The 27,803-nt window shown below is 36.2% G+C and overlaps 1 protein-coding gene and 1 pseudogene across 31 annotated transcripts in view; one reads left to right on the top strand and one right to left on the bottom strand.

Annotated features, from left to right (window-relative positions):
- Nrxn1 (neurexin 1) overlaps window positions 1-27,803 on the top strand; it is a 1,068,088-nt gene that overhangs the window by 414,067 nt on the left and 626,218 nt on the right. The gene's annotated exons all lie outside the window — the stretch shown is intronic.
- LOC113180610 (centromere protein Q pseudogene) lies at window positions 13,802-14,595 on the bottom strand (annotated as a pseudogene).

The following is a 27,803-nucleotide window of genomic DNA, read 5'->3' as shown; positions in this document are numbered from 1 at the left end:
ACAGTCACTGCTGGGTATCTTTGCCCATATTCTGTGTGACACTGTGTGTGTCATTCCCCACTATGTGTGTACAGAGAGAACAGTCCTCCAGGGGACTCAAAAATTCTAGAGTCATAACAAACACAAGGAGACATATTTTTCTGAAAGGGTGGATCTACCCATACCCTGGGATTGGAGTGGTTGATTGACTCTCAGGGTTAAGTTTGACTCTTTACAGAAATGTAATATGACCTAGGCCTATGTTGTACTCTATAAGTAATAATGAACTATTTAAAATAATGACTGTTATCATTAGGAGGAAAACAGTACATTTTCAGAGTTCTTACTTTGTGCTTAGTGCTTTCCTAAGAGCTTTTCAGGGACTTTTACATTAGTAGGTAGTAATTTTATTATCTGCATGTTTTAAAACAAAGAAATAGAGGTTTGGGGCAGGTGAGTTCCTTGAGGAAGGCCCCACAACTGATAAGTAAGCTAATAAGTGGAGTTCAAGGCAGGGAAGTCCAATTTCAGAGCCCTTTGTCCTCTGAACTGCAATAACATCCCAGGTCCCATCATAGTATTTTCATCAGGGTCATTGCCATGTAAGACTGCACATACCCTCAAGTTTACTATAAAGGAAATCAATATTTAGAAATATCTAGTAGACTATGAGGCATGAGGCATTAAATTGTATGGTAGTTATACCTATTTCAGTTAAAGAGAAGGTGAGGTGAAATGAGAGTTGTAGCAAATCAGGAAGACACATGAAAGAGAATGTGAGAGTCTGGAAGAATGTTAAGATTTGGGCAGTCAGGGGGTGGACAGTGTATTTCAGGTTAGGAAGAAACATTGTAAAAACATTATTAGACTTTCTTTTTTTAAAAGAGAGAGAGAGAGAGAGAGATAATTTTTTAATATTTTTTTTAAGTTCTCGGCGGACATAACATCTTTGTTTGTATGTGGTGCTGAGGATCGAACCTGGGCCAATCGAACCCGGGCCGCACGCATGCCAGGCAAGCACGCTACCACTTGAGCCACATCCCCAGACCCATGAATAGACTTTCTAAGAACATTCTAAGACCTTTTTCTGGTGATGGGAAGTGGCGGGCAGAACCATACCCCTAAACACCCATACCATCCATGTTCCTTACTTTCATTATGAATTGGGTCAGCTAGATAAAGCTTTGCTTTATCTATCACAGTTAACCTTGCTATAGATTGATTGGAAAAGGGAATGGGAATCCAATTCCCATTTCAATTTCCCAGAATTGGAAATCTAGCTAAAAGGCTTTTCTGGGCATTCTGTAATAAAATGAGGATTTCTGTGATGACTGAGTTCAACTGAGACACCTAGCCTTCTGCCAGTTCTCAGCAGAGAGGAGGCAAATTTTGTGGGTATTAAGCTGCAGTTAATTGCTTTAATCTGAAACAACAGTTTCCAATTAAACTGTGCTTCAGAGGAACACCTTTAATGTTTAAATGTGTATGAGTTGATTTACCTTAGTATTCACCTTTTTCTATATTAACTGAACCACAAAAAACTGCAAAAGCTAGAAGTCAAGTGGTCTTCCAAGTGACTTTTAGCTGGCAGCTCCTGAGTCCCTAAAAGGAGGTGTCATGCCTATTCTTCCTGCTATGGATTTTGGATCCAAATCAGTCCTTTTTATGGAAAGGGCTCTTCCCACTTCTCTTCTTTCCACATTATTTGTTCCATTGCCACAAATACTGCTGGATTTTATTCACTGTGTAATCTCTTTCACTTCTTTCCTCTTGACACAGTAGAAGGTGGAAGGATAAAGACATATTCAGCCTATGTATCAAAACATGTTTCAGTTGTAGGACTTTTTGATAGTTCATAGTTTCCTTCATGTCTGAACTGCTGTTTAGAATTTCCTGCTTTACCAGTTTGTGATGAGATAGTGACAAAGTATCACAGGTTTTGAATTAAATCAACTTATTTCATAGAGGTCAGCCTTGTAGTTACTGAAAAGATTGAAATATACCAATGTTCATTTATGTAGAATCTCTTAACAGTAAGCCTTTGTAAATTGTCCTAAACTCTGGTTTAGACTTCCCAGCTTGCAACACATGGCCTGTGTGATTTTTTAATTATAGCTTCTTTTATTGTCTCATTATATTTTTATTTTCAATCCAATATGTAGTTTCTGTTAGACTAAACAGTCCTGGGAGAGTCTAAGGACACCTTGTCTGAGGTCATAGAAGAAATTTGGGAGTGTTGGAATAGGAAAAAAAAAAATCCTAGAAGTGAGGAAACAAACTTAGAAGAGTCACTTGACCAAAAGCTATAAAGTGATAAGGCAGGATAAAAACACAGAATCCTAACAAATGAAATATGTTGGATGAGATGAGTCTGTTTCATTGTAAACAGTGACACTCATAGTATAAAAAGAGAAATGACCTGCAGGTCTTACAGCTTCATATCTTCATTCTTTAAAGATTAAAGTGAAGCCAGGTGTGGTGGTGCACACTTATAATCCCAGTGGCTCTGGAGGCTGAGGTAGGAGAATCACAAGTTCAAAACCAGCTTCAGCAACAGTGAGGTGCTAGTAACTCAGTGAGACCCTATCATCTCTAAATAAATAAAATACAAAATAGGGCTGGGAATGTGGCTCAGTGGTCAAGTACCCCTGAGTTCAATCCCTGGTACCCACCACCCCTCCAAAAAACAAATTAAAGTGAAAAAGGAAATTGCTTAACATTTTTAAACAACCTGAGGTCTAGTTTTCATTGAAAGCACCATAGCAACTTGGTTCTTCCCTTCCATGGCATTTTTTTTTAACTGTGAAACGAGACTGGAATTGCACTTAGGGAGACTTGATGCTCAGTAAAGAAAGTTAATATTTAAAAGGAGATTATCAAATTCCAAAATAAAATCAGTTTATAAAAAAATTTGATAAAACCCAACCTGAAATTCATATAGTATTCTGTTTAAAATGAGGAGAAAACTTGAATGGCCAGAAATTTCAAATGGATCAAAATAAGTTTTTTTAAAAATTATATTTTCATCATAAGTAAATAAAAAAAATCTGTGGATAAATGTTTGAGTTCACTGAAAATTGCTTTCATAGATAAAAATTTAAGAAAAGTTAAAGGAGCTGGGCTTGGTGGCACACATCTGTAATCCCTACCAAAAAAAGAAAAAAGAAAAAAGTTAAAGGAAATATTGGAAATAATGAATACCCTACCTATGTCAATGTAATTCCTAGAGGACAGTAGGTCACTAAAATATGCTTTTAAATCTGAGTTTGTACAAACGCAGCACTAAGCATGTCTTGGGAGAAACACTTGTTCATATCTTTTTCATTTTTTATAACATCAATAAAAACTAAAACGTGTTGCTTAATAATTATTATTTTAAATATAATTTTTCTAACAAAGAGTTTAATGAGTAAATGCTACAATAAGAAAGGAAGTAAGAACTCTACAGGAGAAAGCACATCATATGAATTAAATGTTCAGGATCCATCAAAGGACACCTACAGCCCTGCCCTCTCACCTTAGACAATTTGGGAAGCATCCTGTATAAAAGTGTCAGAGCTAATTCCTGAATTGCTCATTAGAGATTTCTTTTTTAATTTTCAAAGAGAGATGGAACTCTTACTAATGTATGTTTTTATCCCAGTATTTTGACCATGAGGGCTTCTGTAGTAAATGATCTATCAGCAAGTGTGATGCTTCTCTCTTATTATAAAGTGCCCCTCCTGGCCAGTGCAGTGGTGCACACCTGTAATCCCAGCAACTCTGGAAGCTAAACCAGAAGGATGGCAAGTTCGTGGCCAGCCTCGGAAACTTAGTGAGACACTGTCTCAATATGAAAAGTAAAAAGGGCTGAGGATGTGGCTCAATAATAGAGTTCCCCTGGGTTCCATCTCAGTACCAAAAAAAAGAAAGAAAGAAAGAAAGAAAGAAAGAAAGAAAGAAAGAAAGAAAGAAAGAAAGAAAGAAAGAAAGAAAGAAAGAAAGAAAGGAAAAACTGTTCCTGCTATTGTGTATTTCTTAGTCTCTTGTGTCTCCAAAATGCCAAAATGTTTTAAAACACCTATTTCCCTCCTACAGGGTAGACACTATGCATCATACTTTGTTAGTGATGAAAGGAAACTGGAAAAGTAGGAAAGGGTTGTGTATTCAATAAAACACCTTAGAGTTCTTCATTTGAAGTTTGTTTTTAGCCTTCCTGTACCTGCTGGAGATTTTGCTACCAGTTGTGTTTCAATAGAGACACTACCTGTGTGAGATAATTTAAAATGCTGCCACTAAAAATCGCTCAGAATTAGCCTAAAGGAGTATTGTAGAGGAAGAAAAAAAATGAGTGAAATGCTAGAGGGAATTAAATCCCTACTGAAAATTTCATCAACTTAATTAGGTCAGCTCAGCCTTTAATTACACTTAGAGAGTTTTATCACTCAAAATCTGTAAGATGCTAAGAGGTAGATGAGGTTCAGAAAATATCCAGCCTGATGTAAGCCTTTTGCCTCACAGGGGTGGTGGGGGGGAGGTGATTCCTGAATGTAATCAGGAAGGTCCCCACTGCCACTGGCAGTGGTCATACCCTAATTTCTACAATGTACTCCCATTAATCCTGAAAAGGGAGGAAGTGTTTCCTTAGTGAAAATCCTTATCTATCCTCTTTTGGACAACAAAGAACTTAAGAAAATTGTGATGAATTCTCAATTTATCATCTTTTGTGGTGAACCCAGCTCATCAGATTTGTTTTCGGGTCTCTTTTTGTGCTCTCTTTGTTCAGAGAGAAGTAGAGTAACTTCCATTTGCATGGAAGAACAAAAATTCGTGAGAAAATGTGTGATGCAGGTTATCTGCCCAATTTTGAAGTGCAAGACTGTGTGACTTATTGGAGAAATGGCCTTGCAGGAACTTGGAGGATAAGGAAGTCTTAGATGACGTCTGTGAGTTGCTTCACTTGTGAGAACAGATGACTTCTTAAGTTAGCAAAGAAACTTCCCATTTGGGTTCCAAAGTCAGGATTAAACAATGTATCCCCAGGTTTTCATTTCCTCTAGATTCCTTGTTGAAGTTGACTTTCTGCCTTTTCTCTGTTATTCTGTTGTCACAGTCTACGTATTGGTTGGTAGAATTTACAATTCCTTTATATTGACCTTCCCATGTGTTTCATTTCCTCTTTAGGGAAGAGAATTACTTTCTGCTCCCCTACTCTGCTTTTCCTAAAGATTTTCCTTTTACTTGAGATATTATATAACTACAAGTAGTACTTCCTTGATTCTGAGTGGTCATATGTTCTCACTTGACTCACTTGAATGGATCATTTGAAAGTAGGTTTTGTAAATGTAAAACAAGGTTAATATCCTATAAGAAAATTCAAAGGGATTCCCTTAACATAAGGACTTGTGCATTGACCTAACTGACACAGCATGTTCAATCTTTGATCAGCTACTTGACGTTGTGACTACAAGCTACCTTTCATAGTACAAGTTTCCATTCTGGGTCAGATATTCACTATATGTCATTTCATTGTTTCAGCTGGAGAGAGCTAACTCAAAGAACAGCTATCTTCATCTTCTTAACAATAACTACAGTATATATTTAGGCTAAGTTCTTGGGCTGCTCCATTGACCTGGAAGATGAATGACAATTCTCTAGCTACTCTGGACTGCTTTCCTGGAACTAGGGTCTTGGTTTACTGACCCAGACAGTCTGCTTCAGCCCAGCTAGAAAGTAGGCAAGTAGGCTTACAGTTTTCTCCCAGACGTTCAGGTCTAGAAAGAAAAGAGATTTTCGCTGCCCGATTTAAAACATGGAAGATGGCAGTTTTGCTTTTAAAACATTAACATGGTGTTTAAGATGGTCTTTGTGATAATGTCAAAGAATTAGACAACTCCTAATGTGGCATAAACTGGTTTATCACAGACCTGATTGCCTTTTTTTCCCTTATCTTGAAAATAGTGAACTGTATTTCATCTCTTCTGCTGTAATAAAGTGTCAACACTAAAATGCAGGTGGAGACCAATTACATTTGCCTCCTTTAATTTCCAGGGTAGTAGAGCTCAGAAATCCCACTTTCCCTTTAGCATATTTCCTAGGAATCCACATGAGGTAATAATAATAATTCCATTATACAAATGAGGACTCTGAGATCTCAGCAGAACACAGGACTGTGAGTGGTAGAGTTAGGTTCTGACCTTAATTTTCCATCCATGAGCTGACTACTACTAGTAGAGCACATTGCTTGAATCAGATCTTCCAAACAAATCCCAGTCATATACACTTCAGGGTACCTCTGATTGCACTGGGCACTCTACAAATAGACATTGAAATTCAGAGTTCTCCCTGGAAGGATAAGGGAGTTAGCACATTCCAGAGTAATAATAATACTATAATAAGCATTTTTAAATTTCTCATGTAATAATATAATATTCATAACATCCAGTAAGTTACTGGATAGGCCTATGCCTGCCGACATCAGGAACACAGTAGAACAATGTTTTATTTTTGAAAAATAAATTAATGAAATTGTGTGAAATAATTTGATATTCAGCATTTCAAACGTATCAGATACTTATGAGAGAACAAACTATCTTTGGTGCGTTTCTGGTATTTTATTTTTAGTATTGTGTTTTAGTCAGCTTGGCAATGCTGTAACTAAAATACCCAATAAGAGCAACTTAGAGGAGGAAGTTTATTTTGGCTCATGGTTTGAAAGGTTCTGTTCATCGCCAGCCAACTCCATTGCTCTGGGCCCAAGATGAGGCAGCACATCATGGCAGAAGGACATGGGAGAGCATATTAGCTCAGCTCATGATAGCCAGTAATCAGAGAGAGCTCATCTCACCAGGGACGGAATATAAATCCCAGATGACCACTCCCATTGACACATTTCCTCCAGCCATACTCTTCCTGAATACAGTTACCACCTGGTTAATCCAGTCAAGTGAATTGATCTACCAATCAGATTGTAGCTGTTATGATCTAATCATTTTGCTTCTGAACATTCGTGCACTGTCTCACACAGGAGCTTCTGGGGGACACCTCAGATCCAAACCATAAGGTGTTGCTTCTATTATTAGATCACATAAAGGGATGTACCATCATTTTTCAGTGCTTCCTCTGTTCTGAGCATGAGAGTGTTACACATTAATACCCTCCCTATCTGACAAATGAAGACATGGAAACAGAAGTTATGTAACTAGAGGGAAAACAATTACTAAATAAGAAACCTAAGATTTAGACCCAAGTAACCCAACTACAGAGCTCTTGCCCTTAACTGTTACCCTACATTGCTTCCATGTCAAAGGGTAATCTCACTTCTTTTTCCACATTCTCAGTCTTTTTATAATGTTAGATGGAATGAGCTCCATAGGAATCTTGCAGCGGGGAAACCAAACCAAACCAAATAAAATGCAGCCTAGATTCCTGAGATATTGGAGAAGGGTCTGAGACATAAAGGTAAGAAGCAGCAGCAGGTGCCTCCTTATACATGAGCTTTCAGTGGCATTTTCTCCCCACAGTTCTCATTGGTACTTAACTGTTACCTCTGTGAGCCTAATCCCCACTTTGGCAGCCTGCATAACCTTCCTCCTCTAAGGGCATAAATAAAATAACAAGGCTTGCCATACTTTTCTATACTGTGTAGCCAACCGTACAAACAGGAATGCACAGAAAAACACATTTGGAAGAATTTTCTGGATTTCTCTAAAGTATTAGCTTCATATGTTGCAAAGAATAAGTTCACTTCTGTGCATTGTAGCCTTGGGGGCAAAGGAAATAAGCAATTGGGGCAGAAACCAGGCGTCTTGCCATAGACACTCCTCTTCGAGATTGGGTTCAGGGAGTCCCATCTGTTCAGGTCCCCAAGGAACTGGAACTCGGCTCTTCAGTCCACAAAGCATCTGGTGAGTTCTTGCCTGGATTTTAGCTTTTTAAACATAGCAATCTCCCTTCCAGGGGACCCACCGATTTTTATTTCCCCATCATTTTCAACAGATGCCCCATAGCCTGGAACTGTATCAGCAGTTGGCATAATGAATTGTAATTGTAGTGCTTTCAAATATCAAGCTAGCATAACATGGTCTGGTAGGGGGTTTGATGACATTTTAATTCTGAGGACTTGATACATTTTATAGAGTATGACATTTTTCAGCCCAGCAGAAAGCAATAATGAACAATGTCTAAAACTGAACATTTGCTCTTCATTTCAGCACTCACTGGAGTGTCTTGTTTGAATTGCCCCATTTGCTTATGCATTAACTCTCACATGTATGCTTTCAATTAGTCAATATTAACCAATGCCTTGTATGTGCCAGATTCTGTGATAGAGTCTGGGGACACAGTGATAAATAAGATAATGCACTCAGGAATCTGGATGGAGGACCAGACAAAGAAACACAAAATTACAATACAATCTCTGTAAATGAGGTATGAAACATTAGCCTGGAAATACAGAAGTGTGATAAACTCTGCTAAGGAAGTGGATAATAATTGTAAAGAGAAGATGACCAAGTAATCTGAGTTATCCTCTTTGCTCAGCTTTATAATGGACATGGTGTCATATGGAACTAAGGCACAGTAAATTAGTTCCATCCCCAGAATTGAAAAATAATGAAAAAAATAAAATGACATGAAGAAAATAGAAAAGAGAGGTCCAAGAATATACAACTTTGTTACTTTATCAAGTCCAAGCCATATTAAGAAAAAAAATCTGAAATTCATCCAAAATGAATATTTTGCATTTCTTCTTAATTTCTACTATGAGATGATATACTTGGGCTGTTAACTCTTTAGATCTAAGTGCTTATCTTTAGAAGAAAATTAAAAATTATTTTTGTGTATGATTTTTTTTCAGGAAAATCATCACTAATGAGAAACATTTAAAACAAATTAATTTCTTTAAAATGAAAACAATTGTCATTCAGAAGCATGTGGTTTTGAATAATAGGAAAATTAGATTTTTTTTCTTTGTTGAACACAGGTGGCTCTGGTGCTCAGTTTAGTTGCATGTGTATTACGTGACTGTATACTCTATACCAGGTTCTTTGTGAGGTACCAGGGAAATCAGAGGACTAGTTGGAAGTAGATGACCTAATCAAGGTCACCTTAAGTGAATTGTCCAAATATTTTTCTGAGCCTAAGTTTCTAAATTCAAATAAAATGGAAAAAAGTATAGATTATTGATTACTATAGATAACTCATTGAATTAAATTAGTTAAAGTAGATGGGTTTAGAATCAGATAGACCTTTAGGATCAGACAAATGCTAGCTTTCTAGACTTGGTAGTTGCATGACCTGAGACAGGATATTGAATGTTCTAGTACTTCATTTTTTTCCTTTCTAAAGGAATAAGTGATTCTGTGTAACCAAAGCAGTCAAAGTGTGCCTTGCATATTGTAATATCTCAATGGAGCATTAGCTATATGAAAATTATTAATATGGTGATTATAGCTACAATTACTTTGTAGGTAGGACCTGCTCGTGGACATTAGACATAAGCAGTCACACAGGACTCCACACAAAGAAGGGCTCCATTCGTGATTTGATATCTTCTAATTGCCATCTTGAAATTCTTAACAATTTTTTTGAAGGTACTGGGATCTCTGTTCTACCACTGAACTACACATCCCCAGGACCTAATAACTTGTGAATGAGGTCCTCATTTTCATTTTGCACTGGACCTCTACAAGTATGAGGGTTGTCATGATCACAGATAAATTTATGATATTTTTACACATTATCTCACTTTAAGAGTTTTCCATTTAAGCTTTGTTAGGAAATGAAATTAAATTGGAAATTACAAATTATTTCTTACATTGTCAAGACCACCTAACTAATATGTAAAAGGAGTTAGAAGAAAATCTGTACTTACTGACTCTATACCCAGTGTGCTTTCTTCTTTAGTTATACAAAAGTTATAGTATCTATTTTCTGATATATTAGTAATTAGTTAAGATAATGAAGAATTGAGAAATCTAGAAGTTTAAGAAAAAACATGGATATCTTGTTAAGGAACTGAATTGGGAATAATCATTTAATTTTTATGTTTCTAAAATAAATAATCCTTTTAGTTTCTAAGGATGTTATCAGTGTCATCACTAGATTTCAATTCACATTATTTTTCAGAAACAGTGGTTGTCTTTCTTTCCTGTATTCACCACCGTAGTTCAGGACCTTATATGTTCAGACTTAAATGTTTGTTTGAAAGAGTAAAATGACCTCAGCTAAAAGGTTACATCATAGAGGATTAAAATTAATTCCTCATCAGTATTGCCTTTAAGTATTATTTAATAATTATGTAGTTTATTATTTATTCTTAACACATTTATATAAAATTATATAGAAAATATATAATAACAATTTCAAAACAAGACCATGCAACTGAACCCTGAGTATTTAGGTAGTTTAAAAGAAAGGAAGTCCATCAGCAACTTCTAGCCTACTTGTAGATCTGCTCTGTAAACCAGCATCATCAGTATCACCTCCTGGGTTAAGATCTATTGAATCAGGTTCTACTTTTTAATTAGATCCCCAAATGACTCTATACACATTAAAGTTTGATAATTACCAAGTTAGAGTACCCAACCATTATGTTATATTGCCACTGATCTCGATACAGTGTACAGTTATTGTATGTATCATTGAACAATGCCAACTAACCTACCCAAGGATATTCCTAAATTGCAATGCAGGTTTGAACTTTAGTCACCTATTTGTTTCCATGACCAAAAAAATACCTGACAATAACAATTAGAGGAGGAAATTATTTGGGGGCTCCTGGTTTCAGAGGTCTCAGTGCATAGATGGCTGACTTAGTGGTTTGGGGCCTGCAGTGAGACAGTATATCATGGCAGAAAAGTGTGGTGGACTCAAACAGCTGAGGATATGAAACCAGAAAGCAGAGAGAGACAGTTCCCAAAATATAAACCCCAAGGACACGCCCACACTGACCCTCTCCAGCCACACTCTTACCTGCCTACAGTCACCACTCAGTTAATCCCTATCAGAGGATTGATGTACTGATTGGATTTAAGATAATCACAATCCAATCATTTTACCTCTAAACTTTCTTGCCCTGTCTCACACACGAGCTTTTGGGAAATACTTCATATGTAAAGCATAACTGGTTAAAATGAGCAACTTAGCTTAGTAGTGACTCTGAGGGTTACAGCTGGGATCTCAGTGTCTCAAAGTTCCAAAAATCTCACAGAAATACTCAGTTCACTCCAAGCCACTTCCATCTTTTTTCCGTAGATGAAAGACTGGGTGTTCTCATCTGATTGGACTGAAAGCCAATAAGCCATGAGGACACACATAGGGATAATGTGTGATGATTCTCTCTGACTATTCAAATTAGGGGCAACTACAGTTTGAAGATGAAATGTATTTGCTATCCAAGTAGTTAGCTTTTTGATTTTGAAATCATTGGAACTAAGCCCATGACCATTAAAGTAAAATGCCTGTGTGTTTTAATAACAATGTAAACTAGATGAACTGCCCTTTCATTTGATTTTTACTGTACTGCTTTCATAGAAAAATTCTTTCCCTTTCCAAAATGCTGAAAGTCACCATGTACAGGTTTACTTGGGCTAATTATTATTTCTGCGTGGTAATCTTCTTACTCTGTATTTTCTATATACATTTTTAAGGCCATGTTTTTACTTAGTTTACCTAACCACAATTTGCTAACGTAAACAGATTACTATATATTTGTTTCCATTTTAACAAAAGTAAACTCTTCCTTGGGTGTATATTAATAAGGAATTTGAGGCATTAAGCATCCATTTAGGGAAATGCTGCTTCCACAACAAGACTTTTATGAAGAGCCCCCTAGAGGCAACTATGAAGTATGGCACCTCTCTAAACTATTTTCTTGATGACCAAGTAAAGGATACCTTTAACTGATGTAAATGATGACACTATAAATCCCAGAGTGTGATTGCACTTTATGTAATATTATATAACAAGGCAACTCTGCCTGTAACAGAGTGGTGGATGAATGTGCTGTAGGAGAAGCAGGTATCAGAGACTTCCTCAAAATTTATTTAGGATACAAGAATTTTATGGCATATGTTTTCATACTGTCTTACCATAAACTCAATTTGTAACTAGAGGCTGTCTGTTCTTGAAAACATATCCAAACTAAATATCAGAATAACACTAAAAACACTAGCCTCCATTCCCTCTTCACACCTAGAAAAATGTAACATTTTCTGACTTCACGATACATTACTTTCAGACTTAATATATTTATTTTTGTTTTGTGTTTGAAATATACATTATACAAGCAGCAAATTGAATTTGAAGTGACATACAGGAAGTGATCATCAATCAACAGGGAATATTTTTATATTCATATTAGTTTTTAAGCCATACTTAAGATCCCTGAGATGCAAACCTTAGTCTTGTTTTTGTTTTTGTTTTCACTTCTAAAACTTTGTTGATATGTATTTTTTTTGAGAAGGAAGAACTAACCAAGGAATTCATTAGTAGCTTTGTGGAAAAAAGTAAATATGTCATCTAGCCGAATAAATAGTTTATAATATAGAAAAGAAAAATTTTATTTTTAACTATTATTTTTTTTACTTTTTGTGGTAAGAAAAGTTCACATGAGAGTTACCCCTTAGCATATTTTTTAGACAAACTAACTGTAGTTAATTTATTTTACAAAAAGATAAAAGAACTATGACAATATACAGTAGTGGCTTAGGAAAGGTTTTTGGTATATTTATAGTAATCACTTATTGACACAAATAGGCTTACAACATAATGAGAACAAGTTTCATAAGAAGGGGATTTGTAAGGATCCAGTTTGAAGTGACTGTAACCACCTTGATAGCAAACATCATCTGACCACCAGGTCACCCTATATTCCAAACTCTGTACAATAAGCAAATCCATTAAGATAGTCAGTTGAGCATTTGTTTTAGACAGTGACACCTGAACTGTCTCTTACCTGACTTTTGACATGTTAACAGTATTTGAGAAAGCTCAGGTGCATTTTGGTTGGCTGTGGGATACCTTCTTTCTGCTGTAGGGTGAAGGGATTCTTTTGTCTTGCTGCCACACAAGACATACTCCACAGTCTCTAATAAACTGCATTTTATGTAATCCTGAATTTGTCTACTGCCTTCTTTGGTTTCAGTTTATTTTACCTTTGGCAGCCAGTTCTTATACACTCAGCTTCCCCAAAACAGTCTTTTGGGTTGGTTTTTGTTTTAAGGAATAAATGTGCTTAGGTTCCTGTTTAATAATTTTTAAAAATCAAAATATGCTTTGATAAAGGCGAAAAATAAATATTCAACATCTACTCATTAACCAACCAAAGAAAGAAAATTTGATGCTACTTTTAAAATTAAAGATACCTGGCAAATCGTAATAAGTCCACAAAAAGACGTAGTCAGGTAAGACTGAAAACATTTGGGAATTTCTGAAGTTCCAGGTGACTAGAAAGAAAAGTGCAAACCATCAGCTAAAGAATGAATGACAGCAAATACTTATATAATTATTCATTAGGAACTATACATAAACACTTTACATTTAAGAAGTCACGATGTGACAATTCTATGCCAACCAATAAATGCACTTCATACAGTCATTATAAATCATTAGATCATGGCTATTCTTATTTTATGGGTTTACACAAATAACTGCAAGATACAACAATATAAATATTGATTTTCTAGATTTAGCAGCTGCTCTAGACAGTTTTCAGGGTTATATTAGATGCAAATTTTAAGTACATATTAGGCTTTGGCCTCTATAATATCATCATGGGTTCACAGTTTTAAAGATTCATAAACATTAAATTAATATGAAACAATCTAAAAAGATAAACTCTTTAAGAGGCATCTAGTTTTCTTTAGGCTTCTTCGATGAACATTGACAAGTTATTCATCTGGAATGAATTATGAAGAGCATCTAAGTCTTTTATAAGAGAATTTTGGTTTGGAATTAGCATCAAAATTTCTTTGTGAAGTATGGGTGCTTTAAGACTGTTCTGAGAAAGTTCTGGAAGAGGGAGTACCCCACTACAATCCATTTGAAGCATCTGTTTTACCATCTCTTCTTCTACCTCATGTGCCACAATTTGAATTTTGTTCTTTAGACTATGAATATTTTCAGTCATAGATTCTGTGGTCTGTATTATTTTGTCCATTTCTTCCTGCAATAATGCCAGACCTTCTCATTAGCTCTATCTTGTGCCTTTTCCATTTTCAATAGATTTAAAACATTAAATATTTCAGCTTTCTGGGAGGGACTTTCATGGTTTCACACAATTGTAGCAACCTTGTCTTCAGGTAGTTGAGATGATATTGAATTTGTTCTTTTTGTTTAATTTTGTTACTCAAAATTGCTGTTATTACTGATTCTATCATAGTTTGCAAATGCTCTTTGGTACTCTTTGAAAGAAATTGCCAGGTTTTTCTCTTGTTGGATGCTGTCTTTATCTGTTTTAGATTAGTATGTTTTTTGTCCTTCAGAAGGTAAATGCTTTGAATGATTTTTATTTCTTTTTCCTTTGTTTCTAACCTGTTTCTCTGACAACTCTAGTTCCTCATTGTTGATTTTTCTTTTTGAATTTCTTTTCAGCTGTTGAGACTTTTTCTGAGAAGCATTTGCTTTACCAGGCATCTCCATCACTGATTCTTCTTCAGTCTCTCAGGAACTTGTCCCCTTAGCATATTTTTAAGTGTCCAATACAGAATTGTAATCTGTTGGAACAATGTGGTAGAGCATATCTCAAGAATTTTTTCATCTTACTTAACTGAAATTTTATAACTGTCGGTTAACAACTATTTTGTTCTTTGCTTGTATGAGTTAAATTTATTCTAGAGACCTCATATTAGTGATATCATGCAGAGTTTGTCCTTCTGCAACTGACTTTTTGTTTAGCATAATGACCTTTATCCTTGTCACATACTGTAGGAATTAATTTCTTTTTAAAAACTGAGTAATATTTCCTTGTGTGTGTTGTTAACCATTCATCTATTGATGGGCATTTGGTTGTTTCTATAACTTGGCTATTATGAATGACGTTGGTATGGATGTGAGAGTACAAATATTTCTTCAAGATCCTGATTTATGTTCTGTTAGATAAATACCCAGAAATGGGATGGTTAGATCATGTTGTAATACTATTGTAAAATTTTTTTTAGAAACCTCCATAATGTCCATAGTAGCTGCACCATTTTAAATCCTTACCAACAATGTAAATGGGTACCTATTTCTCCACATACTTACCAGCGCTTGTCTTTTAATTTCTTAATACTAGCCACCCTAACAGATATGAGGTCATATCTCATCACGGTTTTGATTTGTATTTCCTTATGATTAGTGACAGTGAACATCTTTTTATAAACCATGGCTACTGTATACTTCTTTGAACAAATATTTATTCATGTTATCAGCTTGCTTTTTATTTTGATAATCTCTTTTTGATTGTTTGATTTTGCTACCAAGTTCCTATTGAAGGATAGGGACAACCCTTCTAAATGTTTCGTTTATTCAACAAGCCCTCACTGAGTACCAGCTGTCTCCTGCACTGAAGAAACACATTTATAGGATAATCAGAATTGTGTTGTCCAGATTCCAAAGAACCACAACCACAAAAATTTAATTCTAATACTTTTAATTCAACAACAAATAAATGCATTAAATGACCACCATAAATGGGCCCTTGTCTAAATGATAAACCAGGAGAGGAAAAGAATTAAGACATGGTCCAGGATTTAGGAACATAGAAGCAATTGGAACTCTTACTCTGCTTTTCCATCTCACCTTAGATTTCTCTTTATCAAAGCGCTTATTGCCACTATGATATAATTATGCCAGTATTCGACCAATTAGAGTTTCCCAAGAAGATTAAGCCCTTATGTACTAAGACATCCAGTGTGTCATTCCTGGGTGAATTGAAAAAATAGTTTCTGAAATAATTTTCTGTTTTCTGTGGTTCAGATGAGGACACTGGTTGAGGAAAGTGACTTTCTTGAGAGTAAGATGGTAGCGTGTATTTCTTTAGCACTAGAACTTGGGGCATATAAGTTTTATAACTTTTGGGTAGATTTATTATAATTACATTCAAATGTGGTAAGTTACACAATAAAGATTTATGCTATAATCTGTGGCAATGCTAGAATACAGAGGGATACATAGCAGAGGAAACAGATCCCGTGCTTTGAATTTTAAAAAAATACCTGCATTTTGATCATATGCCCTAAGATTGGACTTTGGGACCAGTTATGAGTTTAAAGCCATGGAGCTTTGATGGAGATTTGAAATCCTTAATAGAATGCTATGCGACAGACGTCACCATGGGTGGCTGGCTCTCCAGGCTTCCAGGGCCTGGGCAGAGAAGGATTTGTACTACCTCTTGATAATCTGATTCTAAGTGCTTTGCTCAACTTTCCTTGACGAGGTGAAAATCAAAGAAAGAAAAAAGGCAGGCAGATAGAAATCTCTTTCAACACACTATTTTTTCTTAGATTTTACATGTACTGTGTTTTGTTTGTTGATCAGGAAGGTGATGATGGAAAATTCTTTTGAGAATAATTAAGGTTACTTCATGTGTGGTAAGGGAGAACCTCTTTGGCCAGATAACATTTGAGAAGGGAATTTAAGAGAGCTTTATTTAAACAGTATTTCTCAGTGTTTGCAACCACTTCCACAAGATGGATTTTAACTCAGAATTTGAACCTTATTGTAGAAAGAGGCCTTAAGGCATACAAAGCTTAATCCTTTCATCTGACAGTAAAACCCAGAGCTCATGGAGGTTGGGTAAAATGCACTGGGTTATATTTTATGTGTACTGCTCAGTTTTTAGAATGATGTGTTCCACATGATTAAAAAATCATATTCCAGGAAGTTAATTTTCTGGTTTCCATCATGAATCCCTATTCCTTTTAACTAAAGAGTAATAACATTTGTTTTGTTAGCATTGCTGTGGTTAAAATACGTGGATTTGGCTTCTGTTGGTATGTTTCATTCTTCCTTCTCCAAAACTCACCACTTAACTGATTCGATGTTTGACAAATCTCTGGGTTGATTTTCCCTCTTGGTCTGTTTTAGTATATTTACCTGGAGACTTAGAGTCTTTTGAGACATTATTCCTACTAAATGCTGATTTTATCACAGACCTTTCTTGCAGAGTCTAATGCACCAAATATCAACAGCTATTATTAGAGTAAAATCCTCAAGTCACTTGCATCTGTATCACCTTAAATTTTTGTTAAAAATGTAGATCGTTGGGCATGGTGGTGGTCCCAGGATCTTGGGAGACTGAGGCAGGAGGATCACTAGTTCAGAGTCATCCTCAGCAACTTAGTGAGGTGTTAAGCAAGTTGGTGAGACCCTGTGGCAAAATAAAAAATAAAAGGGATAGAGATGTGGCTCAGTAGTTAAGCATCCCTGGGATTAATCACTGGTACAAAAAAAAAAATAAAATTGTAGGTCCACTGTTAAATCAGGAAGCTAGATAGAAGCTAGATACCTGTAATCCCAGCTAATTGGGAGACTGAGGCAGGGGGATTACAAATTCAAGGCCAGCCGGGGCAATTTAGCAAAAAGTCTCAAAATAAAAATAGAAAGGGCTGGGGATGTGCTTCTGTGTTAGAGCATCCCTGAATTTAATCTCCACTACTACATGAGTACAAGAAAATAAACTCGATGGATAAGATTCAAAAAGTGCTTTCTTAACTTCAGGGTTGAAAGAAAGGGAAAGGTAGAAGAAGAGAACTATATGTAGAGAGACAGAGAGAGAGGGAGAAAGAGAGAAGGGAACAGAGAGAGAAAAGAAATAAGGAAGGATGTAAACAAGGGAAGGAGAGAGGGAGGGACTCAGGAAGAAAGGATAAAAGCTTCCTTTTAATAATCCTCTTCCTTGGTAGGAAAGGGAATGCATAAATTTCAAAAATAAGAAAGAAAATTCTGCACAGTGAAGAGATCTTTGAAACTGAACATTGAAACTGAAATTCAGTGAATCTCTGTGGGACTTGAAAGCAAAAAAGGAAAGAAGAAAAGAAAAGAAAGGAAGAAAGAAAACTAAGGAGACATGGCTTAATATAACTTTTAGTGGTGTTTTCAAAGGAGACCATGCCTCACTCTCCCTTTCCCATTTATAAATCTGGGATGTCATATTTTTGTTTTGGTCCTGAGATCCCTTACCAAAATATAGGACATGAGTGAGTGTGCATATTTTCTGTGCCAAATAGTTGATGCATTTCCCAGATCTTGTTGGAAATCCTATGGATTTCATTAATATCACCCAGGTTGGTGTCCCAAGCCTTTCCTGTGTGGCCATACAATTTTAAAAGACAAAAAAGATGGGATCAGTTAATGTTACTCAAGATGAAGAGAGAAGTGGAGGGGCATGTTTTGACCTCATTGTTAAATATTTTTAGATCTGGACCTTATAGTTTTCGGTTTAGTCTCTGTAACTTCCCCCATCAACTTCCATTTTCTTTTCTTCCTTTCCTTGTCCCACATAACCAGCAAGCAACATAAATAACAAATTATGGCTGTTCTGTTTAACTGCACCCAGTTGATGTCTGACTAGCCAATGAGGGAGAAAAAAAAAAGCCTCAGAATAAAGACAGAGCAGACCTATCTCTTGCAACTACATTATCATGGTATCTAAATACATCCTGATCTATGATGTTTATGGCAGACCTAGCAAACACTGCTAAACAGAAGTGGTTTTTAAATCCTAGGTCAACTCTATACAAGCTTATGATGGTCCACTTAAAACAGGACTTAATGCACTATAAACTGTTAAAACTGAAAGCACGTATGACAGACCATGTACAAGAGTGCTTACGAAATAAAACCTTTGATTACACGAGTGAGGAAACTAAGGCACAGCAGGACTAAATGACTCCCTTTAGATAAATATCCTTTTTCACAAATGTCTCTATCACTCAGCTATCCTCAGTGTAAGCAAAAATAACCAAAATGGTATCAGTACCATTATGAAAGCACAAATAACTGGGACAGAATCAAACGGACCAGCAAGCTTTCCTCTATCCCACAGCAGAGTCAGTCAATCAGGCCCAGGAGGGGCTCGCTTTCTAGGTAGAATATGGCTGCTGGTTAGAGAGGGCTCTGAGTTTTATAGGTTACAATGAGGGTAAATTAATCATTGGAGACTGGAGCAGAATGTGTCGGTTTGGGTAGTCGGGAAAATAGTTGTAAAAAGTCCAAAACTTATTGTTACTGGGAAGGCATGAAAGCTTGGAACTCTGCCAGAGTTTATTATTTATCCTCTTCCTCTGGGACCCATTGTTACCCAGAGCTTCACTATGTGCTTTTCTCCTTCCAAGACTCATGGATAGTGTGAAAGGATGAAAGTCCATGGCCTACTGCTCAGGCCCTTCAGGACTTATTATTACTGGGAAGGGTTAATATTTGCCTTCTCTTTTTCCTCCCTCCTCCTTAACCCTACTGCCTTCCTTTTTCCCCCTGGGCAGGGGCTGTCTTAGGGCATGTTATCTTCCATAATCCTTCACTTAGCACATTCAATAAGATCTTGAAGTTAACAAAATAGTAGCGATCGTGGGTAGAAGCATCCACCATATCACCAAATACTTCCTTTCCCAAATTTTTCATTCACAGATAAACGTAGAAAGTAAGAACACATTTTCTCTTTGCCAGTTGTCAAGATGTCAGAATCCGTAGTGTCATTTTCCTTTTTCTTCTTCTTACCAGAACTCTGATGATCACATGATTCTATAGGCATCTCTCAAGTTAGCCTCAACTTTCTTGTCTGTCGTTGTTGCATAGCTAAACAGGTTATCAAGGGGTAGTGGAGGAAGGTCATGCTTCAGTTATTTCTGTAGAAAATTCTATAAAAAGTGAGCTTTTCCGGATTCATGAAACATGTCTTCCCCGTGTATTACTGTTCCTTAGCACAAAAAAAAAAAAACAAATTTTAATATTTGACTTAGAAACTTTCCCTCTAAATTTTTAGTTTCTAACCATGACCAACCTCTGCAGGTAGTACTGTATATATCATTGAAATTAAGTAATACAACTCTAAGAAATCATATTATGCATGTTCTAATCATTGCAGAAAAATACCTTCATTTCAGATTTCTTTATGAAATGTTTTCAACAACATACCATATTTGAACAGATAGTCTTTCCTTTGGTGCCAAGCTTATAGCTTATAAAATACATTTTTTGTTCCTCATTTTACCTAAAACTCTGCCTAGGTAATTTGTGGTATTAATATCTCATATAAGCAGATGGTTTGCTTTCTTCCACTTGGTTTTGTATCCCCCATTTTTTGAGGTGCCATTCTTCTTTCCTTCAGTAAGGTTTATAGTTATTGAGATGGCTAAATCCACCCCTGTTTTTAGCCAGCTTTTTCTCTGCTATGACTAAAATACCCAACAAGAACAATTTTAGGGGAGGAAAAGTTTATTTGGGGGCTCAGCTTTCAGAGGTCTCCGTCCATAAACAGCTGGCTCCATTCCTTGGGGCTTGTGGTGAAGCAGAACATCATGGTGGAAGAGTATGGCAGAGGAAAGCAGCTCACATTATGATCAGAAAGCAGACAGACTCCACAAACCAGATATAAAACATATACCCCAAACGCAGTTTCCCATGCACCCACCTCTTCCAGCCACATCCTACCATCTTTAATTACCACTCAGTTTATCCCATGAGGGGATTGATTCACTGACTTTATTAAGAATCTCTTAACCCAATTATTTTTCCTCTAAACCTTCTTGTATCACCTCATATGTGAGCTTTTGGGGGACACCTAATATCTAAACCATACCAACCCACTTACTGATAGCAATTATTGACCCTTTGCGTCATGTTTAAAAATTCATTAAGTTTCAATCTACGACCAGAACTTTAGTGTATTTTCTAGTTTCTTATAGAAAACACCCAAACCTTTCTGATGATTTCCTTTTCATCAATTGCAACTGCATCAACGTTGATTAGCAGGGAGAATCTCTGAATCATGTATTTCCTATACTAATGAAGAAATTATTACTTGGTTTCTGAAATGTTGACTCATAGCAGTTTTCAGTGAAGCATACTTCCTTTGAATTACTTACGTTTCTCATTTCTCTTTATCTTAAAATTCTTTCATGCAGCATCCATCATGTTGTTGAAAAAGCATTCACATGATAAGATTACATCATAATATTTAAGTTAAGATTACTTATTAAATGGCTAGCATTAATCTGGGAGGTCATATTTAAACAGGTAAATATATTTTCTTATTTCATATTTAAACAGGTAAATATATTTTCTTATTTCATATTTAAACAGGTAAATATATTTTCTTAGTGACCACCAGCTGAAGGATCATTATATTTGGAACCATTTGGCTTATCAATTGTCATAAGCTCTGAATTTTTATAAGATCTTCTTAGTGAGTTTGCAATAAGTGTGGTAGATCTTTTACATGGGCTCTGGAGTAATACTTTTGTAACCTTATGCAAATAACTCATTTTCTTCATGCCTTGGATTCTTCTTCAGTAAAGAAATAGAAGTACCAAGAGGTGCTCATGGCATTTCTGTGGGGGTTAAAAGAGGTGGCTGATGCATCTTTAGAGGAACTAGAAAATTAAAAATTTAAAGCTGATAAGTATGTATATGATATTGAGGCATTTTACACATACTGCATAATCTCTACAACAAAAATACAGAAGAATTATTATTTATGATTATTTAATTTTTTAATTGAATTATTATTTTTTTCTATTGAAAAAGCTCAATAAAGTTTAGTAACTTGTCTAAGGTTACATCATATTAAGAGATTGAATAAAGATCTAAACTAAGTCGGTAATTCTAAAGCCTTTTTCCTCCTCTCTAGTATTTTGCAAAAATAAATAAATAAATAAAAAGTGTTGGGTAAGCATGGGCAAAAACGAGCTTCTTTTTAGACTCATTTGTTTGTTTATTCTACACATTCACACACAGAGGAGGTTTTGAAGCTTTGGAAATGGACCTGCTTCTTGGGAAAGGCAATGTGGAGAGACAGGAGAGGACTTGTTCATTTCTTTAGTCTTATTCATTTATTTGTTCAACAAATATTTATTGAATACTGAGCAGCATTCTGAAGTGCTCAAGCTGCTGAGCAGGAAACAAGGAAACTAATATTTGCAGTGCCTAAAAATCCTGCAGGTAGAAAGGCTCATATACTGCTATGAAATGCAGGACAGAAACTCAAATGGGAGCCGTTCATATCCTGGGAAGTTTAATAAGGGACTTTAATGAGGAAAGGAGGGAGGAAAATGGAACCCTCAGGACATTGAGAAACCCTTAGCTTAAGGAATAAAGTCAGAAAAAGAAGACAAGGAAAAGATGAAGTTGGGGTAAGGGATATAGCCCAAGGCAGGGTAGTGACTGAATGATCCTTAGAAGGAGACAGATAGATAGATCTTCAAGAAGATACTTAAGTTGCTTCAGTAGATAAGAGACCTCATCTCCCTAGTGATGCATCAGTCAGAAATTTGGGAGATGATGATATGACAATAGTGTGAGTCTCTTCTGAGGTAGCCAAGACAGAAACCCAAGGAATAACTAGGACAGAACCATGCTCCTCTTTATTGAAAACCTCTCATATGACATTTCTCAGTAAGAATCATGTCCTAGGAAACCTCCCACACACTCCATAAAATCCTGAGGAGCAATGCAATTCATCTTCCAGGCAGACTAGGGAAATCCCTATTGCAATGTCCTGTCAGGTGGGACCTCTGAAGGCTGCCAAGCCAGATGGGCAGATGGGTCCCTTTTCCAAGGGAGGAATGGCAAAGCTCACCATCTGTTCTGCTAGATACAAAGCTTGTTATTTTTTGCAGTTTTGACCTGGCTGAGCCCTTTCTTCTAGTAATTGTAGTGAAATCATTGTGATCTACAGAGCATCACCATCAAGACACAATGGAATAGTGGAGAGAGAGAGAAAGATCTGCAATTAAACAAATTTACATTCTATTCTGGAACTCAGCAGTTTTGATAAATTGCATACCTTCTTTGAATGTGAATTTTCCATGTAATGGGAGTAGGATAACAAAGGGTTATTCTGACCATTTGAAATGGTGCATGTCAACCAAGGAGCACTTAAAGATGCTCATAAAAGTAGTAACAACTTTTAATAACATGATGTGTATCATGAATGGCATCAATGATTGTTATAAAAGACAGGGGAGCTCTGAGAAAGGACAAGGATATGAGAAAAGGTGACAGAGGTAGCTTTGAAAGAAGAATTGCCCTCAGAACTCAGATTGCAAGAGGTTAAAGGAAAAAGTGGCTGACAAAAAGAGAGAAGCAGGAATTTTATTTTTTTTAAAGTTGGTAATGAGCAGAAGGAAAGAGATGGACTATTGTTGGAAGAAGGCCAATGCTGAGGGGAAGTTTCTAACTCCTGATCATAACTGTGAAATAAAAACAAATGTGAAAACCAATCTCATCTAGCTAGAAATAAAGATGCTTTTGAAAAGTTCATTTTTGCACAGGAAATTACCAGAAAAGTTTTTAGGGTGCTATTAGGAGAGAAGAATTAAAAATGAAGGAAATATAAGAGCTCCTATAGCATGTTGTTTGTTCAAATTTTAAAGGCTTTATTGATTGATTGATTGATTGTACTGGTTTAGCGTTTTGATCCTCCCTTCTCTATGCCACAGCAGGCTGGGGAAGAATTACTAAGGAACACAGAGCACAATAGCAGTAGAAATTAAAATCATGTTTAACTCTAAGCCCTCACTTGAAAAGACATCGAGGATACTGTACCCTTCAAAGTCCGCCCTCTGCATGGCAGAATTCCAAATGATATTTCTAAATGATATGAATTCTCATAGACAGCCTCTCCAGTCTTCCTGGGAACTAGTCTTCCATCTGTTTCCATTACTGTTGCATCGATATTCCAGGGAGAACTGGTTTACATTCGTGGTCTCAAATGCTGACCACGGAATCCTTGCAATGAATGCTATTAAGTTCCACTGGTCCCATGTGTGTTTCAGTGCTTCTGTTATTTGGAGCAGGGGTAGGAATGAAGAAATGGGGTAGGATGGGTCTTTTATCTTACTCTGGCCCATTCAGCTTAATCAAAAAAATTGAAATATGCCCCAGCCCTACAAAAATAATAGTCCAGAGAATAACAACATCAAAGTAATTCTTCTGTCTCAGATAACAATAATTATATTTGGGGATCAAATTCTTTTCTTCTTTCAAAATTCCAAAATATGTATTCTATCAAATCAGTCAAAACCTGAGAAATATTTTCTTAGTTGAGTGTCTTTTACTCAGTATACTTACAACTCATGATTATTTCCAAAATCCTGATCATTATTTTGTTCCAAGTGGCCACCAGGTTCTCATTAAAACACACACCCATGAACAACTAATAATAATAAAAATAAAATAGGAGGGGTTGGGGGTGCAGCTCAGTGGTGGAGCACTCGCCTAGTACCTGTGAGGCCCTGGGTTTGATCCTCAGCACCACATCTAAATAAATAAAGAAAATAAAGGTAAAACACACACACACACACACACACACAGAGTTCTGGTCTCCAATGTCACACTAAAACAGATAAGTGTTTTTGATTTTTTTAAGAGCAAAGAAATTTACAGATCCATGAATGTTTACATAAATATATTTTATTTCCTGGTCTATCTTAAGTTTAAACATGGAACACAAAACTAAGGAAACATATATGTATCAATGCAAATGTAATTTACAGGTTTATAAATATTTTTATCTGTGCTACATAGTAAGTTATTGTTTCATATTGGTAATTTTAAGCAGGAATATGTCTTAATTCTTTTCAATATATGTAACATTTCATCCAATAACATGTTTTCAATAGTGTAAATATGTTGGATATAAAAACAACTATCCTGTGCCATTTATAACACTTCTTTCATTTTTAAAACATGTCCCAAATATATTGATGTTACTAAATAAGTAATTTAGTTTATTTTCTTCTTTGCAAGAAATAAAATAGCATTATACATTTAATATACAGAGTCTACTCTGTTACAACCACTGACCTGAGAGATCAAATATACCCACAGAATATAATATTATATTTGGGTCTTCCTCAATCCAAATCTTATTTGAAAGCTTTTAAAATTAATACTATCAAAGAGAAAGCTGAATGACTTACTCTATTTTTATACCATACACGTCTTATCTTTTTGAACAGACAAAAAAAGGAAAGAAATGTACATACTTGTAAATTCTGTGCCCTATAAGTATATTGCATTACTCCCTTGCTGGGACCAGATGGCATAGGCTCCTGGGTTCATTTTTAATCCAGTCAGTGCTGAAGTCCTGAGAAGGAGCTGGAGTGACTGACATGGAGAAGACATGCACCAAATATATTTTTGCATACTCATGTAAAATGGTTCATGTAGCTTTCATGCACCTAATTATGCCTAAGTTGATATAGTTTACAGCAAACAACACATTTCTAAAAAAAAAAAGAAAAATCAAGATTTTATTCAGACAAAGAGCACAAGCAATCTGGTGAATTTCATTTTTAAATGATTGAGAGCAGGGTATGGAAGTGAAGGGGGAATAAAAAAGAGTGTTTGTTTGGTCTATGCCAGGGGCTTTTTAGAACTAGTCATTATTGATCCACGTATTGATTTTGGTCCATTTGACTAAGATGCCTTCTTAAATCAAGCGCCCCAGGAAACCCTTCTGCTCTCCTATCTTCATGACATGCTAGCATTGTAATGCCAGTTTTTTTTTTTTTTTTTTGCACTTGACGAAAAATTTTATCTCAAGATTTTTTTGCTCTAAATTCCTTTCTGGCCCCACACGGGGATTTTCACTATGAGCATCCTTTTCCTAAACTAGTTTTTTTTTTCCTTTTTTAAAGCATCAACAAGTCAAGTTCATTACCAGGATTATACAGTTTTCATAAATGGATAATTTCTATACTCTGAGCCTAAAAGCCCTGTCTGCCTAGTTAAGGAAAGAACCAGAGAAACCCTGCAAGTTGTCTCACACTTTGCTTTTTGTAACAAGAATGAGCTCTTTCTCCTCACCACTCTCTCAACTCATGTGCTTACCTAAGTGTGTGAAGAAAACAGTCCTTCTACCTTTCTCTTTTTTCTGGGGTATACAGGCAGTAGGCAGGTGTTAGTTAATGTTCTCATTTGTACATCTCAGGTGTCATTCGCCCTTGTGAACTGTGGAAGCTGAATGCCATGGTTTCAAATGTGGCTTTAATACTTATTGGTAGCATAATCTGAGCAGCTTTTCTATGTCCTTAAACTGTTCTCTCCCCATCTCTAAATATTATGGTAAATAAGAGTAATCCTGGTATCCAGCACAGAGTTTATGGGAAGGATTAAAAGAGACATTGCATGCAAAAGAGTTCAGCATGAAGAGTGGCACAACCAAGTGATCACGGAGCCATATGGGTTATTCTTATCTCCTTTCATTGTGTGTTCTTGGAGCTTCACTGCGAGGGGCAGGGTTGGAAATGATTTGAAGCTTGCTTAACCAAGGTCAGAATTTGGATCCAGCACAATAACTGTTTGAGATCCACACAAAGGGTTTTAGAAACCTCAGACATGTAGTAATTTTGTGGGAATTGAGCTTAATAGCCAAGGGAAGGAAGCCAAGCCTAAATCTTCACAGAAGAGCGCCTGACTTGTGTTTAGCACACAGACTGGGGTGCATTTCCCTGCTGGGCTTTGGCAGCATTCACTGAGAGATGAGAAGGATCTGTTCTCCCAAATAGAGGACACCCTCCTCCCCAGAACAGCCCAGAGACCTCACTGTCCTCATCGGCCTAGGAGGAGCCACTGAATGCAAGAGAGCATCCACAATAGCAGGGAGGAAAACTGGAATAAAATGTGATGAGCCGTCAAGGAGGAGGCATCGTGAAAATTAAAATAGGTAACATGGAACATCCCTGGACCCACATTTCTTATGTAGCTGTCCTTGTTTTGCTCTATTTTTCATCTGTCTTTCCTAAAAGGTGTGCTTCAGAATATACATACTTACTACATATGTAGTATATGGTAGATAGAGGCTTGCTTGACAATCCTATTTATGAAAAGAGAGAACCTCTATACTCGTTATTGCAATAGCATCCCAAGGGGACTAAGATACTCACCATACTCTAAATAGTCAATTTCCCTGTCATGAATACCACCGACTGGGTAGGCTTACATAATATTCATTTTTCACTGTGTTGGAGACTGGCAAGTACAGATCAAGGCTCTGATAGATTTGGTGTCAGGTGAAGGTCCACTTCTGGTGCATAGATGACTATATTCTTTCTGTGCTCACATAAGGCAGAAGGGGTGAGGAGTGTTTTTTGTAAGCACAGTAATCCCATATATGGGGACTATACCATATGAACTAATCACCTCCCCAAAGTCCCATAAGTTAAGATTTAACAAATTAATTTGGAAAGAGTGGGAAGACACATTCAGTTCATAATAGTGACTCATGTTAACTGTCCAATGGAATGCCACATAATTTCCCATGCTCTCATTTGTTAGGTATGAAGGAAAAGCCATGCATACAGACTAAAAGAGTACTCTGGATGGTGTCATAGAGGCAATGGCATAAAAGAAAAATAGTTCATAAATAGTATCACAAGGAACCATGAACTCATAGAGCTAGCTGCATCAAACAGGGCCTGTGTTGTACAAGCAAGTTCATGACCAGCATAAAATCTAGTTTTCAAAAAGTAAATGCAATCTTGATATATTCTCTGGTTGAGAATTTAAGAACTGTCACTTAAAAGTGCAAGTAACTGATTTTTAAAAAGACAAACTAAAAAATACTTGGTCACATCCTACATTTACAAGAGACTTTAAAATTTTCAAAATGTTTTCATTTATTTTACTGTGTTGCATAC

Source organism: Urocitellus parryii, chromosome 12, assembly GCF_045843805.1.
Source record: "Urocitellus parryii isolate mUroPar1 chromosome 12, mUroPar1.hap1, whole genome shotgun sequence".
Lineage (NCBI taxonomy): Eukaryota > Metazoa > Chordata > Mammalia > Rodentia > Sciuridae > Urocitellus > Urocitellus parryii.
Note: the sequence above shows the minus strand (reverse complement) of the source record. Positions and strands in the feature narration are given on the sequence as shown.